Consider the following 15,675-nt stretch of genomic DNA (forward strand, 5'->3'; position numbering starts at 1 on the left):
TGTACCACCTTCTGGGTTTCTCATGCAAGTTTTCGATGTAGGAAGATGCCCTTGAACCTGGAGATTTGGGACCCATGGGATGGGTAACAGGCAGTATTACTTTAAAGGCTGTGCGTTTGCTCCCCCAACCTCACCAAACCTCTCAGCCCCGAGAGTGTCCACCCTTCTGTCTCATCCAGCTGTGGGTCTAGATATGGTCAATCCAGGTTGCATCACAGCCCCTGAACGAATTTTGTAAGAATTTCTCTCTCTTTCACTGTCTTTGTTTCACGGGTTTTTAAAAGTAATTTATTTTTATAATGGGGTTTAGGTGCTTTTCACGGCTGTGTTTATGCCGCTTTACACCCACTTGACTCACTTCCAGAGAGATATCAATACATAGGTTTCAAGATTCTTACTAGTCAGATACATTCTTGTGCGGTGAATAGGGGGTGTTGAGTCCAGTTCACTGAGCAAAGAGTAGGTCTTTCTATTACATATTGGGTTTATGGAACGGTATCTGAGCTAATTTGAAACCCTTGTTGTATGCATCACCCCACCTCACCTTTCCCGTTAAGCAGCCATAGTGTGTTTTCTAAACGTGTGTCTCTGTTCTGTTTTGTAATTCAGTTCAAGGGTAGCGGCTTTTACATTCCCTGTATGAGTGATAGCTTATGATAAGTGTCTTTTTCTGTGTGACTTATTTCACTTAGAATCGTCGTACCTAAATCCGTTCATCATGCTGCTACTAGCCTTATGACATTGATTTCATGGATGAGTGATATTCCATTGTACATAAGGACCAGCACTTCTTTATCCATTTTTCTCTTTCCTGGGATATTTAAGTGTCATGAAGTGGAGGTTTTTGTCAACAGAGCAGCCCTAAACTTTGGGGTGCCTGTGTCTTGCTGATTTTTAGTTTTCCCAAAACATACGCCCATGAGTGGAAGTGCCCTATGCGCTCTAAGCTGTGTTTTTTCGATGTTTCAGGACACACCGTACACTTCTCCAGAGTGGCAGTTGGCAATTTACATCCCGCCCATCAGCGTAGCAAGGCTCCCATTTCTCCATGGCCTGTCCTGCATTTCTGGTTTTGACACTTTTTTCAGCATGGTCCCTTTGACCGATGGGAAGGGAGACTTCTTTGTAGAGCTGAGTTGCCTTTCCAGGTTGCTTGGTTGGCCAAAAAGGGCGTATGCGTTTTTTCCTGAATATATTCAGGAAAAAACGCATACGCCCTTTTTGGCCAAGGGCATCATTGTCGACGTTTTGCCGCTTTTCATGTGCTTTAAAGGCGATTCGAATCTACCTCCTGAAATCTGTTTCCTGCAATTCTGCCTTGCTTTCAAATCCTCTTCGTTGCCTTCCCTCAATATATTTGTGGACGAGAGTTATCATTTATAACTCTGCAGGTTTGTGAATTGCAGTGCCCCTGAGCTCCAGTTTTCAACTCGCTTTTTTGGGAGCTGGCCGCAAAAGCGCAGGATTGCCTCAGGCCCTATTCTGGTTCCGGGCGGCAGGCTGAGCCTGTGGTTAATTCTTCTTCCTGATGGGAAAATAGAGTGACCTGTGCCTGTCCCAACACCTAGAGCTAGTCTCTCATTGGCTCCCCCTCTTCCCGTTCATCCTCAGGACAAATTGCAAGCTGTAGGGAACAGGAGGTTAAAGGTGCTGATTCTCCAAGGAGGGAGATTGCTAGTAAAGCGGCTGGAATGGCGAACCCGAGCACAAGGAGATGAGAAATGAGGTGCGTTTTAGAAACCTTTCCCGATCACACGGTGTACCACCTTCTGGGTTTCTCATGCAAGTTTTCGATGTAGGAAGATGCCCTTGAACCTGGAGATTTGGGACCCATGGGATGGGTAACAGGCAGTATTACTTTAAAGGCTCTGCGTTTGCTCCCCCAACCTCACCAAACCTCTCAGCCCCGAGAGTGTCCACCCTCCTGTCTCATCCAGCTGTGGGTCTAGATATGGTCAATCCAGGTTGCATCACAGCCCCTGAACGAATTTTGTAAGAATTTCTCTCTCTTTCACTGTCTTTGTTTCACGGGTTTTTAAAAGTAATTTATTTTTATAATGGGGTTTAGCTGCTTTTCACGGCTGTGTTTATGCCGCTTTACACCCACTTGACTCACTTCCAGAGAGATATCAATACATAGGTTTCAAGATTCTTACTAGTCAGATATATTCTTGTGCGGTGAATAGGGGGTGTTGAGTCCAGTTCACTGAGCAAGGAGTAGGTCTTTCTATTACATATTGGGTTTATGGAACGGTATCTGAGCTAATTTGAAACCCTTGTTGTATGCATCACCCCACCTCACCTTTCCCGTTAAGCAGCCATAGTGTGTTTTCTAAACGTGTGTCTCTGTTCTGTTTTGTAATTCAGTTCAAGGGTAGCGGCTTTTACATTCCCTGTATGAGTGATAGCTTATGATAAGTGTCTTTTTCTGTGTGACTTATTTCACTTAGAATCGTCGTACCTAAATCCGTTCATCATGCTGCTACTAGCCTTATGACATTGATTTCATGGCTGAGTGATATTCCATTGTACATAAGGACCAGCACTTCTTTATCCATTTTTCTCTTTCCTGGGATATTTAAGGTGTCATGAAGTGGAGGTTCTTGTCAACAGAGCAGCCCTAAACATTGGGGTGCCTGTGTCTTGCTGATTTTTAGTTTTCCCAATTTATACGCCCATGAGTGGAAGTGCCCTATGCGCTCTAAGCTCTGTTTTTTCGAAATTTCAGGACACACCGTACACTTCTCCAGAGTGGCTGTTGGCAATTGACATCCCGCCCATCAGCGTAGCAAGGCTCCCATTTCTCCATGGCCTGTCCTGCATTTCTGGTTTTGACACCTTTTTCAGCATGGCCCCTTTGACCGATGGGAAGCGAGACTTCTTTGTAGCGCTGTGTTGCCTTTCCAGGTTGCTTGGTTGGCCAAAAAGGGCGTATGCGTTTTTTCCTGAATATATTCAGGAAAAAACGCATACGCCCTTTTTGGCCAAGGGCATCATTGTCGACGTTTTGCTGCTTTTCATGTGCTTTAAAGGCGATTCGAATCTACCTCCTGAAATCTGTTTCCTGCAATTCTGCCTTGCTTTCAAATCCTCTTCGTTGCCTTCCCTCAATATATTTGTGGACGAGAGTTATCATTTATAACTCTGCAGGTTTGTGAATTTCAGTGCCCCTGAGCGCCAGTTTTCAACTCGCTTTTTTGGGAGCTGGCCGCAAAAGCGCAGGATTGCCTCAGGCCCTATTCTGGTTCCGGGCGGCAGGCTGAGCCTGTGGTTAATTCTTCTTCCTGATGGGAAAATAGAGTGACCTGTGCCTGTCCCAACACCTAGAGCTAGTCTCTCATTGGCTCCCCCTCTTCCCCTTCATCCTCAGGACAAATTGCAAGCTGTAGGAAACAGGAGGTTAAAGGTGCTGATTCTCCAAGGAGGGAGATTGCTAGTAAAGCGGCTGGAATGGCGAACCCGAGCACAAGGAGATGAGAAATGAGGTGCGTTTTAGAAACCTTTCCCGATCACACGGTGTACCACCTTCTGGGTTTCTCATGCAAGTTTTCGATGTAGGAAGATGCCCTTGAACCTGGAGATTTGGGACCCATGGGATGGGTAACAGGCAGTATTACTTTAAAGGCTCTGCGTTTGCTCCCCCAACCTCACCAAACCTCTCAGCCCCGAGAGTGTCCACCCTCCTGTCTCATCCAGCTGTGGGTCTAGATATGGTCAATCCAGGTTGCATCACAGCCCCTGAACGAATTTTGTAAGAATTTCTCTCTCTTTCACTGTCTTTGTTTCACGGGTTTTTAAAAGTAATTTATTTTTATAATGGGGTTTAGCTGCTTTTCACGGCTGTGTTTATGCCGCTTTACACCCACTTGACACACTTCCAGAGAGATATCAATACATAGGTTTCAAGATTCTTACTAGTCAGATATATTCTTGTGCGGTGAATAGGGGGTGTTGAGTCCAGTTCACTGAGCAAGGAGTAGGTCTTTCTATTACATATTGGGTTTATGGAATGGTATCTGAGCTAATTTGAAACCCTTGTTTTATGCATCACCCCACCTCACCTTTCCCGTTAAGCAGCCATAGTGTGTTTTCTAAACGTGTGACTCTGTTTCGTTTTGTAATTCAGTTCAAGGGTAGCGGCTTTTACATTCCCTCTATGAGTGATAGCTTATGATAAGTGTCTTTTTCTGTGTGACTTATTTCACTTAGAATCGTCGTACCTAAATCCGCTCATTATGCTGCTACTAGCCTTATGACATTGATTTCATGGCTGAGTGATATTCCATTGTACATAAGGACCACCACTTCTTTATCCATTTTTCTCTTTCCTGGGATATTTAAGATGTCATGAAGTGGAGGTTCTTGTCAACAGAGCAGCCCTAAACTTTGGGGTGCCTGTGTCTTGCTGATTTTTAGTTTTCCCAATTTATACGCCCATGAGTGGAAGTGCCCTATGCGCTCTAAGCTGTGTTTTTTCGATGTTTCAGGACACACCGTACACTTCTCCAGAGTGGCTGTTGGCAATTGACATCCCGCCCATCAGCGTAGCAAGGCTCCCATTTCTCCATGGCCTGTCCTGCATTTCTGGTTTTGACACTTTTTTCAGCATGGCCCCTTTGACCGATGGGAAGCGAGACTTCTTTGTAGCGCTGAGTTGCCTTTCCAGGTTGCTTGGTTGGCCAAAAAGGGCGTATGCGTTTTTTCCTGAATATATTCAGGAAAAAACGCATACGCCCTTTTTGGCCAAGGGCATCATTGTCGACGTTTTGCCGCTTTTCATGTGCTTTAAAGGCGATTCGAATCTACCTCCTGAAATCTGTTTCCTGCAATTCTGCCTTGCTTTCAAATCCTCTTCGTTGCCTTCCCTCAATATATTTGTGGACGAGAGTTATCATTTATAACTCTGCAGGTTTGTGAATTGCAGTGCCCCTGAGCTCCAGTTTTCAACTCGCTTTTTTGGGAGCTGGCCACAAAAGCGCAGGATTGCCTCAGGCCCTATTCTGGTTCCGGGCGGCAGGCTGAGCCTGTGGTTAATTCTTCTTCCTGATGGGAAAATAGAGTGACCTGTGCCTGTCCCAACACCTAGAGCTAGTCTCTCATTGGCTCCCCCTCTTCCCGTTCATCCTCAGGACAAATTGCAAGCTGTACGGAACTGGAGGTTAAAGGTGCTGATTCTCCAAGGAGGGAGATTGCTAGTAAAGCGGCTGGAATGGCGAACCCGAGCACAAGGAGATGAGAAATGAGGTGCGTTTTAGAAACCTTTCCCGATCACACGGTGTACCACCTTCTGGGTTTCTCATGCAAGTTTTCGATGTAGGAAGATGCCCTTGAATCTGGAGATTTGGGACCCATGGGATGGGTAACAGGCAGTATTACTTTAAAGGCTCTGCGTTTGCTCCCCCAACCTCACCAAACCTCTCAGCCCCGAGAGTGTCCACCCTTCTGTCTCATCCAGCGGTGGGTCTAGATATGGTCAATCCAGGTTGCATCACAGCCCCTGAACGAATTTTGTAAGAATTTCTCTCTCTTTCACTGTCTTTGTTTCACGGGTTTTTAAAAGTAATTTATTTTTATAATGGGGTTTAGGTGCTTTTCACGGCTGTGTTTATGCCGCTTTACACCCACTTGACTCACTTCCAGAGAGATATCAATACATAGGTTTCAAGATTCTTACTAGTCAGATACATTCTTGTGCGGTGAATAGGGGGTGTTGAGTCCAGTTCACTGAGCAAAGAGTAGGTCTTTCTATTACATATTGGGTTTATGGAACGGTATCTGAGCTAATTTGAAACCCTTGTTGTATGCATCACCCCACCTCACCTTTCCCGTTAAGCAGCCATAGTGTGTTTTCTAAACGTGTGTCTCTGTTCTGTTTTGTAATTCAGTTCAAGGGTAGCGGCTTTTACATTCCCTGTATGAGTGATAGCTTATGATAAGTGTCTTTTTCTGTGTGACTTATTTCACTTAGAATCGTCGTACCTAAATCCGTTCATCATGCTGCTACTAGCCTTATGACATTGATTTCATGGCTGAGTGATATTCCATTGTACATAAGGACCAGCACTTCTTTATCCATTTTTCTCTTTCCTGGGATATTTAAGTGTCATGAAGTGGAGGTTTTTGTCAACAGAGCAGCCCTAAACTTTGGGGTGCCTGTGTCTTGCTGATTTTTAGTTTTCCCAAAATATACGCCCATGAGTGGAAGTGCCCTATGCGCTCTAAGCTGTGTTTTTTCGATGTTTCAGGACACACCGTACACTTCTCCAGAGTGGCAGTTGGCAATTTACATCCCGCCCATCAGCGTAGCAAGGCTCCCATTTCTCCATGGCCTGTCCTGCATTTCTGGTTTTGACACTTTTTTCAGCATGGTCCCTTTGACCGATGGGAAGGGAGACTTCTTTGTAGAGCTGAGTTGCCTTTCCAGGTTGCTTGGTTGGCCAAAAAGGGCGTATGCGTTTTTTCCTGAATATATTCAGGAAAAAACGCATACGCCCTTTTTGGCCAAGGGCATCATTGTCGACGTTTTGCCGCTTTTCATGTGCTTTAAAGGCGATTCGAATCTACCTCCTGAAATCTGTTTCCTGCAATTCTGCCTTGCTTTCAAATCCTCTTCGTTGCCTTCCCTCAATATATTTGTGGACGAGAGTTATCATTTATAACTCTGCAGGTTTGTGAATTGCAGTGCCCCTGAGCTCCAGTTTTCAACTCGCTTTTTTGGGAGCTGGCCGCAAAAGCGCAGGATTGCCTCAGGCCCTATTCTGGTTCCGGGCGGCAGGCTGAGCCTGTGGTTAATTCTTCTTCCTGATGGGAAAATAGAGTGACCTGTGCCTGTCCCAACACCTAGAGCTAGTCTCTCATTGGCTCCCCCTCTTCCCGTTCATCCTCAGGACAAATTGCAAGCTGTAGGGAACAGGAGGTTAAAGGTGCTGATTCTCCAAGGAGGGAGATTGCTAGTAAAGCGGCTGGAATGGCGAACCCGAGCACAAGGAGATGAGAAATGAGGTGCGTTTTAGAAACCTTTCCCGATCACACGGTGTACCACCTTCTGGGTTTCTCATGCAAGTTTTCGATGTAGGAAGATGCCCTTGAACCTGGAGATTTGGGACCCATGGGATGGGTAACAGGCAGTATTACTTTAAAGGCTCTGCGTTTGCTCCCCCAACCTCACCAAACCTCTCAGCCCCGAGAGTGTCCACCCTTCTGTCTCAACCAGCTGTGGGTCTAGATATGGTCAATCCAGGTTGCATCACAGCCCCTGATCGAATTTTGTAAGAATTTCTCTGTCTTTCACTGTCTTTGTTTCACGGGTTTTTAAAAGTAATTTATTTTTATAATGGGGTTTAGCTGCTTTTCACGGCTGTGTTTATGCCGCTTTACACCCACTTGACTCACTTCCAGAGAGATATCAATACATAGGTTTTAAGATTCTTACTAGTCAGATATATTCTTGTGCGGTGAATAGGGGGTGTTGAGTCCAGTTCACTGAGCAAGGAGCAGGTCTTTCTATTACATATTGGGTTTATGGAACGGTATCTGAGCTAATTTGAAACCCTTGTTGTATGCATCACCCCACCTCACCTTTCCCGTTAAGCAGCCATAGTGTGTTTTCTAAACGTGTGACTCTGTTCTGTTTTGTAATTCAGTTGAAGTGTAGCGGGTTTTACATTCCCTCTATGAGTGATAGCTTATGATAAGTGTCTTTTTCTGTGTGACTTATTTCACTTAGAATCGTCGTACCTAAATCCGCTCATCATGCTGCTACTAGCCTTATGACATTGATTTCATGGCTGAGTGATATTCCATTGTACATAAGGACCACCACTTCTTTATCCATTTTTCTCTTGCCTGGGACATTTAAGGTGTCATGAAGTGGAGGTTCTTGTCAACAGAGCAGCCCTAAAATTTGGGGTGCCTGTGTCTTGCTGATTTTTAGTTTTCCCAATTTATACGCCCATGAGTGGAAGTGCCCTATGCGCTCTAAGCTGTGTTTTTTCGATGTTTCAGGACACACCGTACACTTCTCCAGAGTGGCTGTTGGCAATTGACATCCCGCCCATCAGCGTAGCAAGGCTCCCATTTCTCCATGGCCTGTCCTGCATTTCTGGTTTTGACACTTTTTTCAGCATGGCCCCTTTGACCGATGGGAAGCGAGACTTCTTTGTAGCGCTGAGTTGCCTTTCCAGGTTGCTTGGTTGGCCAAAAAGGGCGTATGCGTTTTTTCCTGAATATATTCAGGAAAAAACGCATACGCCCTTTTTGGCCAAGGGCATCATTGTCGACGTTTTGCCGCTTTTCATGTGCTTTAAAGGCGATTCGAATCTACCTCCTGAAATCTGTTTCCTGCAATTCTGCCTTGCTTTCAAATCCTCTTCGTTGCCTTCCCTCAATATATTTGTGGACGAGAGTTATCATTTATAACTCTGCAGGTTTGTGAATTGCAGTGCCCCTGAGCTCCAGTTTTCAACTCGCTTTTTTGGGAGCTGGCCACAAAAGCGCAGGATTGCCTCAGGCCCTATTCTGGTTCCGGGCGGCAGGCTGAGCCTGTGGTTAATTCTTCTTCCTGATGGGAAAATAGAGTGACCTGTGCCTGTCCCAACACCTAGAGCTAGTCTCTCATTGGCTCCCCCTCTTCCCGTTCATCCTCAGGACAAATTGCAAGCTGTACGGAACTGGAGGTTAAAGGTGCTGATTCTCCAAGGAGGGAGATTGCTAGTAAAGCGGCTGGAATGGCGAACCCGAGCACAAGGAGATGAGAAATGAGGTGCATTTTAGAAACCTTTCCCGATCACACGGTGTACCACCTTCTGGGTTTCTCATGCAAGTTTTCGATGTAGGAAGATGCCCTTGAACCTGGAGATTTGGGACCCATGGGATGGGTAACAGGCAGTATTACTTTAAAGGCTGTGCGTTTGCTCCCCCAACCTCACCAAACCTCTCAGCCCCGAGAGTGTCCACCCTTCTGTCTCATCCAGCTGTGGGTCTAGATATGGTCAATCCAGGTTGCATCACAGCCCCTGAACGAATTTTGTAAGAATTTCTCTCTCTTTCACTGTCTTTGTTTCACGGGTTTTTAAAAGTAATTTATTTTTATAATGGGGTTTAGGTGCTTTTCACGGCTGTGTTTATGCCGCTTTACACCCACTTGACTCACTTCCAGAGAGATATCAATACATAGGTTTCAAGATTCTTACTAGTCAGATACATTCTTGTGCGGTGAATAGGGGGTGTTGAGTCCAGTTCACTGAGCAAAGAGTAGGTCTTTCTATTACATATTGGGTTTATGGAACGGTATCTGAGCTAATTTGAAACCCTTGTTGTATGCATCACCCCACCTCACCTTTCCCGTTAAGCAGCCATAGTGTGTTTTCTAAACGTGTGTCTCTGTTCTGTTTTGTAATTCAGTTCAAGGGTAGCGGCTTTTACATTCCCTGTATGAGTGATAGCTTATGATAAGTGTCTTTTTCTGTGTGACTTATTTCACTTAGAATCGTCGTACCTAAATCCGTTCATCATGCTGCTACTAGCCTTATGACATTGATTTCATGGATGAGTGATATTCCATTGTACATAAGGACCAGCACTTCTTTATCCATTTTTCTCTTTCCTGGGATATTTAAGTGTCATGAAGTGGAGGTTTTTGTCAACAGAGCAGCCCTAAACTTTGGGGTGCCTGTGTCTTGCTGATTTTTAGTTTTCCCAAAACATACGCCCATGAGTGGAAGTGCCCTATGCGCTCTAAGCTGTGTTTTTTCGATGTTTCAGGACACACCGTACACTTCTCCAGAGTGGCAGTTGGCAATTTACATCCCGCCCATCAGCGTAGCAAGGCTCCCATTTCTCCATGGCCTGTCCTGCATTTCTGGTTTTGACACTTTTTTCAGCATGGTCCCTTTGACCGATGGGAAGGGAGACTTCTTTGTAGAGCTGAGTTGCCTTTCCAGGTTGCTTGGTTGGCCAAAAAGGGCGTATGCGTTTTTTCCTGAATATATTCAGGAAAAAACGCATACGCCCTTTTTGGCCAAGGGCATCATTGTCGACGTTTTGCCGCTTTTCATGTGCTTTAAAGGCGATTCGAATCTACCTCCTGAAATCTGTTTCCTGCAATTCTGCCTTGCTTTCAAATCCTCTTCGTTGCCTTCCCTCAATATATTTGTGGACGAGAGTTATCATTTATAACTCTGCAGGTTTGTGAATTGCAGTGCCCCTGAGCTCCAGTTTTCAACTCGCTTTTTTGGGAGCTGGCCGCAAAAGCGCAGGATTGCCTCAGGCCCTATTCTGGTTCCGGGCGGCAGGCTGAGCCTGTGGTTAATTCTTCTTCCTGATGGGAAAATAGAGTGACCTGTGCCTGTCCCAACACCTAGAGCTAGTCTCTCATTGGCTCCCCCTCTTCCCGTTCATCCTCAGGACAAATTGCAAGCTGTAGGGAACAGGAGGTTAAAGGTGCTGATTCTCCAAGGAGGGAGATTGCTAGTAAAGCGGCTGGAATGGCGAACCCGAGCACAAGGAGATGAGAAATGAGGTGCGTTTTAGAAACCTTTCCCGATCACACGGTGTACCACCTTCTGGGTTTCTCATGCAAGTTTTCGATGTAGGAAGATGCCCTTGAACCTGGAGATTTGGGACCCATGGGATGGGTAACAGGCAGTATTACTTTAAAGGCTCTGCGTTTGCTCCCCCAACCTCACCAAACCTCTCAGCCCCGAGAGTGTCCACCCTTCTGTCTCAACCAGCTGTGGGTCTAGATATGGTCAATCCAGGTTGCATCACAGCCCCTGATCGAATTTTCTAAGAATTTCTCTGTCTTTCACTGTCTTTGTTTCACGGGTTTTTAAAAGTAATTTATTTTTATAATGGGGTTTAGCTGCTTTTCACGGCTGTGTTTATGCCGCTTTACACCCACTTGACTCACTTCCAGAGAGATATCAATACATAGGTTTTAAGATTCTTACTAGTCAGATATATTCTTGTGCGGTGAATAGGGGGTGTTGAGTCCAGTTCACTGAGCAAGGAGCAGGTCTTTCTATTACATATTGGGTTTATGGAACGGTATCTGAGCTAATTTGAAACCCTTGTTGTATGCATCACCCCACCTCACCTTTCCCGTTAAGCAGCCATAGTGTGTTTTCTAAACGTGTGACTCTGTTCTGTTTTGTAATTCAGTTCAAGTGTAGCGGGTTTTACATTCCCTCTATGAGTGATAGCTTATGATAAGTGTCTTTTTCTGTGTGACTTATTTCACTTAGAATCGTCGTACCTAAATCCGCTCATCATGCTGCTACTAGCCTTATGACATTGATTTCATGGCTGAGTGATATTCCATTGTACATAAGGACCACCACTTCTTTATCCATTTTTCTCTTGCCTGGGACATTTAAGGTGTCATGAAGTGGAGGTTCTTGTCAACAGAGCAGCCCTAAAATTTGGGGTGCCTGTGTCTTGCTGATTTTTAGTTTTCCCAATTTATACGCCCATGAGTGGAAGTGCCCTATGCGCTCTAAGCTGTGTTTTTTCGATGTTTCAGGACACACCGTACACTTCTCCAGAGTGGCTGTTGGCAATTGACATCCCGCCCATCAGCGTAGCAAGGCTCCCATTTCTCCATGGCCTGTCCTGCATTTCTGGTTTTGACACCTTTTTCAGCATGGCCCCTTTGACCGATGGGAAGCGAGACTTCTTTGTAGCGCTGAGTTGCCTTTCCAGGTTGCTTGGTTGGCCAAAAAGGGCGTATGCGTTTTTTCCTGAATATATTCAGGAAAAAACGCATACGCCCTTTTTGGCCAAGGGCATCATTGTCGACGTTTTGCTGCTTTTCATGTGCTTTAAAGGCGATTCGAATCTACCTCCTGAAATCTGTTTCCTGCAATTCTGCCTTGCTTTCAAATCCTCTTCGTTGCCTTCCCTCAATATATTTGTGGACGAGAGTTATCATTTATAACTCTGCAGGTATGTGAATTTCAGTGCCCCTGAGCGCCAGTTTTCAACTCGCTTTTTTGGGAGCTGGCCGCAAAAGCGCAGGATTGCCTCAGGCCCTATTCTGGTTCCGGGCGGCAGGCTGAGCCTGTGGTTAATTCTTCTTCCTGATGGGAAAATAGAGTGACCTGTGCCTGTCCCAACACCTAGAGCTAGTCTCTCATTGGCTCCCCCTCTTCCCGTTCATCCTCAGGACAAATTGCAAGCTGTAGGGAACAGGAGGTTAAAGGTGCTGATTCTCCAAGGAGGGAGATTGCTAGTAAAGCGGCTGGAATGGCGAACCCGAGCACAAGGAGATGAGAAATGAGGTGCGTTTTAGAAACCTTTCCCGATCACACGGTGTACCACCTTCTGGGTTTCTCATGCAAGTTTTCGATGTAGGAAGATGCCCTTGAACCTGGAGATTTGGGACCCATGGAATGGGTAACAGGCAGTATTACTTTAAAGGCTCTGCGTTTGCTCCCCCAACCTCACCAAACCTCTCAGCCCCGAGAGTGTCCACCCTCCTGTCTCATCCAGCTGTGGGTCTAGATATGGTCAATCCAGGTTGCATCACAGCCCCTGAACGAATTTTGTAAGAATTTCTCTCTCTTTCACTGTCTTTGTTTCACGGGTTTTTAAAAGTAATTTATTTTTATAATGGGGTTTAGCTGCTTTTCACGGCTGTGTTTATGCCGCTTTACACCCACTTGACTCACTTCCAGAGAGATATCAATGCATAGGTTTCAAGATTCTTACTAGTCAGATATCTTCTTGTGCGGTGAATAGGGGGTGTTGAGTCCAGTTCACTGAGCAAGGAGTAGGTCTTTCTATTACATATTGGGTTTATGGAACGGTATCTCAGCTAATTTGAAACCCTTGTTTTATGCCTCACCCCACCTCACCTTTCCCGTTAAGTAGCCATAGTGTGTTTTCTAAACGTGTGACTCTGTTCTGTTTTGTAATTCAGTTCAAGGGTAGCGGCTTTTACATTCCCTCTATGAGTGATAGCTTATGATAAGTGTCTTTTTCTGTGTGACTTATTTCACTTAGAATCGTCGTTCCTAAATCCGCTCATCATGCTGCTACTAGCCTTATGACATTGATTTCATGGCTGAGTGATATTCCATTGTACATAAGGACCACCACTTCTTTATCCATTTTTCTCTTTCCTGGGATATTTAAGATGTCATGAAGTGGAGGTTTTTGTCAACAGAGCAGCCCTAAACTTTGGGGTGCCTGTGTCTTGCTGATTTTTAGTTTTCCCAAAATATACGCCCATGAGTGGAAGTGCCCTATGCGCTCTAAGCTGTGTTTTTTCGATGTTTCAGGACACACCGTACACTTCTCCAGAGTGGCAGTTGGCAATTTACATCCCGCCCATCAGCGTAGCAAGGCTCCCATTTCTCCATGGCCTGTCCTGCATTTCTGGTTTTGACACTTTTTTCAGCATGGTCCCTTTGACCGATGGGAAGGGAGACTTCTTTGTAGAGCTGAGTTGCCTTTCCAGGTTGCTTGGTTGGCCAAAAAGGGCGTATGCGTTTTTTCCTGAATATATTCAGGAAAAAACGCATACGCCCTTTTTGGCCAAGGGCATCATTGTCGACGTTTTGCCGCTTTTCATGTGCTTTAAAGGCGATTCGAATCTACCTCCTGAAATCTGTTTCCTGCAATTCTGCCTTGCTTTCAAATCCTCTTCGTTGCCTTCCCTCAATATATTTGTGGACGAGAGTTATCATTTATAACTCTGCAGGTTTGTGAATTGCAGTGCCCCTGAGCTCCAGTTTTCAACTCGCTTTTTTGGGAGCTGGCCGCAAAAGCGCAGGATTGCCTCAGGCCCTATTCTGGTTCCGGGCGGCAGGCTGAGCCTGTGGTTAATTCTTCTTCCTGATGGGAAAATAGAGTGACCTGTGCCTGTCCCAACACCTAGAGCTAGTCTCTCATTGGCTCCCCCTCTTCCCGTTCATCCTCAGGACAAATTGCAAGCTGTAGGGAACAGGAGGTTAAAGGTGCTGATTCTCCAAGGAGGGAGATTGCTAGTAAAGCGGCTGGAATGGCGAACCCGAGCACAAGGAGATGAGAAATGAGGTGCGTTTTAGAAACCTTTCCCGATCACACGGTGTACCACCTTCTGGGTTTCTCATGCAAGTTTTCGATGTAGGAAGATGCCCTTGAACCTGGAGATTTGGGACCCATGGGATGGGTAACAGGCAGTATTACTTTAAAGGCTCTGCGTTTGCTCCCCCAACCTCACCAAACCTCTCAGCCCCGAGAGTGTCCACCCTTCTGTCTCATCCAGCTGTGGGTCTAGATATGGTCAATCCAGGTTGCATCACAGCCCCTGATCGAATTTTGTAAGAATTTCTCTGTCTTTCACTGTCTTTGTTTCACGGGTTTTTAAAAGAAATTTATTTTTATAATGGGGTTTAGCTGCTTTTCACGGCTGTGTTTATGCCGCTTTACACCCACTTGACTCACTTCCAGAGAGATATCAATACATAGGTTTTAAGATTCTTACTAGTCAGATATATTCTTGTGCGGTGAATAGGGGGTGTTGAGTCCAGTTCACTGAGCAAGGAGCAGGTCTTTCTATTACATATTGGGTTTATGGAACGGTATCTGAGCTAATTTGAAACCCTTGTTGTATGCATCACCCCACCTCACCTTTCCCGTTAAGCAGCCATAGTGTGTTTTCTAAACGTGTGACTCTGTTCTGTTTTGTAATTCAGTTCAAGTGTAGCGGGTTTTACATTCCCTCTATGAGTGATAGCTTATGATAAGTGTCTTTTTCTGTGTGACTTATTTCACTTAGAATCGTCGTACCTAAATCCGCTCATCATGCTGCTACTAGCCTTATGACATTGATTTCATGGCTGAGTGATATTCCATTGTACATAAGGACCACCACTTCTTTATCCATTTTTCTCTTGCCTGGGACATTTAAGGTGTCATGAAGTGGAGGTTCTTGTCAACAGAGCAGCCCTAAAATTTGGGGTGCCTGTGTCTTGCTGATTTTTAGTTTTCCCAATTTATACGCCCATGAGTGGAAGTGCCCTATGCGCTCTAAGCTGTGTTTTTTCGATGTTTCAGGACACACCGTACACTTCTCCAGAGTGGCTGTTGGCAATTGACATCCCGCCCATCAGCGTAGCAAGGCTCCCATTTCTCCATGGCCTGTCCTGCATTTCTGGTTTTGACACCTTTTTCAGCATGGCCCCTTTGACCGATGGGAAGCGAGACTTCTTTGTAGCGCTGTGTTGCCTTTCCAGGTTGCTTGGTTGGCCAAAAAGGGCGTATGCGTTTTTTCCTGAATATATTCAGGAAAAAACGCATACGCCCTTTTTGGCCAAGGGCATCATTGTCGACGTTTTGCTGCTTTTCATGTGCTTTAAAGGCGATTCGAATCTACCTCCTGAAATCTGTTTCCTGCAATTCTGCCTTGCTTTCAAATCCTCTTCGTTGCCTTCCCTCAATATATTTGTGGACGAGAGTTATCATTTATAACTCTGCAGGTTTGTGAATTGCAGTGCCCCTGAGCGCCAGTTTTCAACTCGCTTTTTTGGGAGCTGGCCGCAAAAGCGCAGGATTGCCTCAGGCCCTATTCTGGTTCCGGGCGGCAGGCTGAGCCTGTGGTTAATTCTTCTTCCTGATGGGAAAATAGAGTGACCTGTGCCTGTCCCAACACCTAGAGCTAGTCTCTCATTGGCTCCCCCTCTTCCCCTTCAT

Source organism: Balaenoptera physalus (assembly GCF_965194825.1).
Source record: "Balaenoptera physalus genome assembly, chromosome: 7".
NCBI lineage: Eukaryota > Metazoa > Chordata > Mammalia > Artiodactyla > Balaenopteridae > Balaenoptera > Balaenoptera physalus.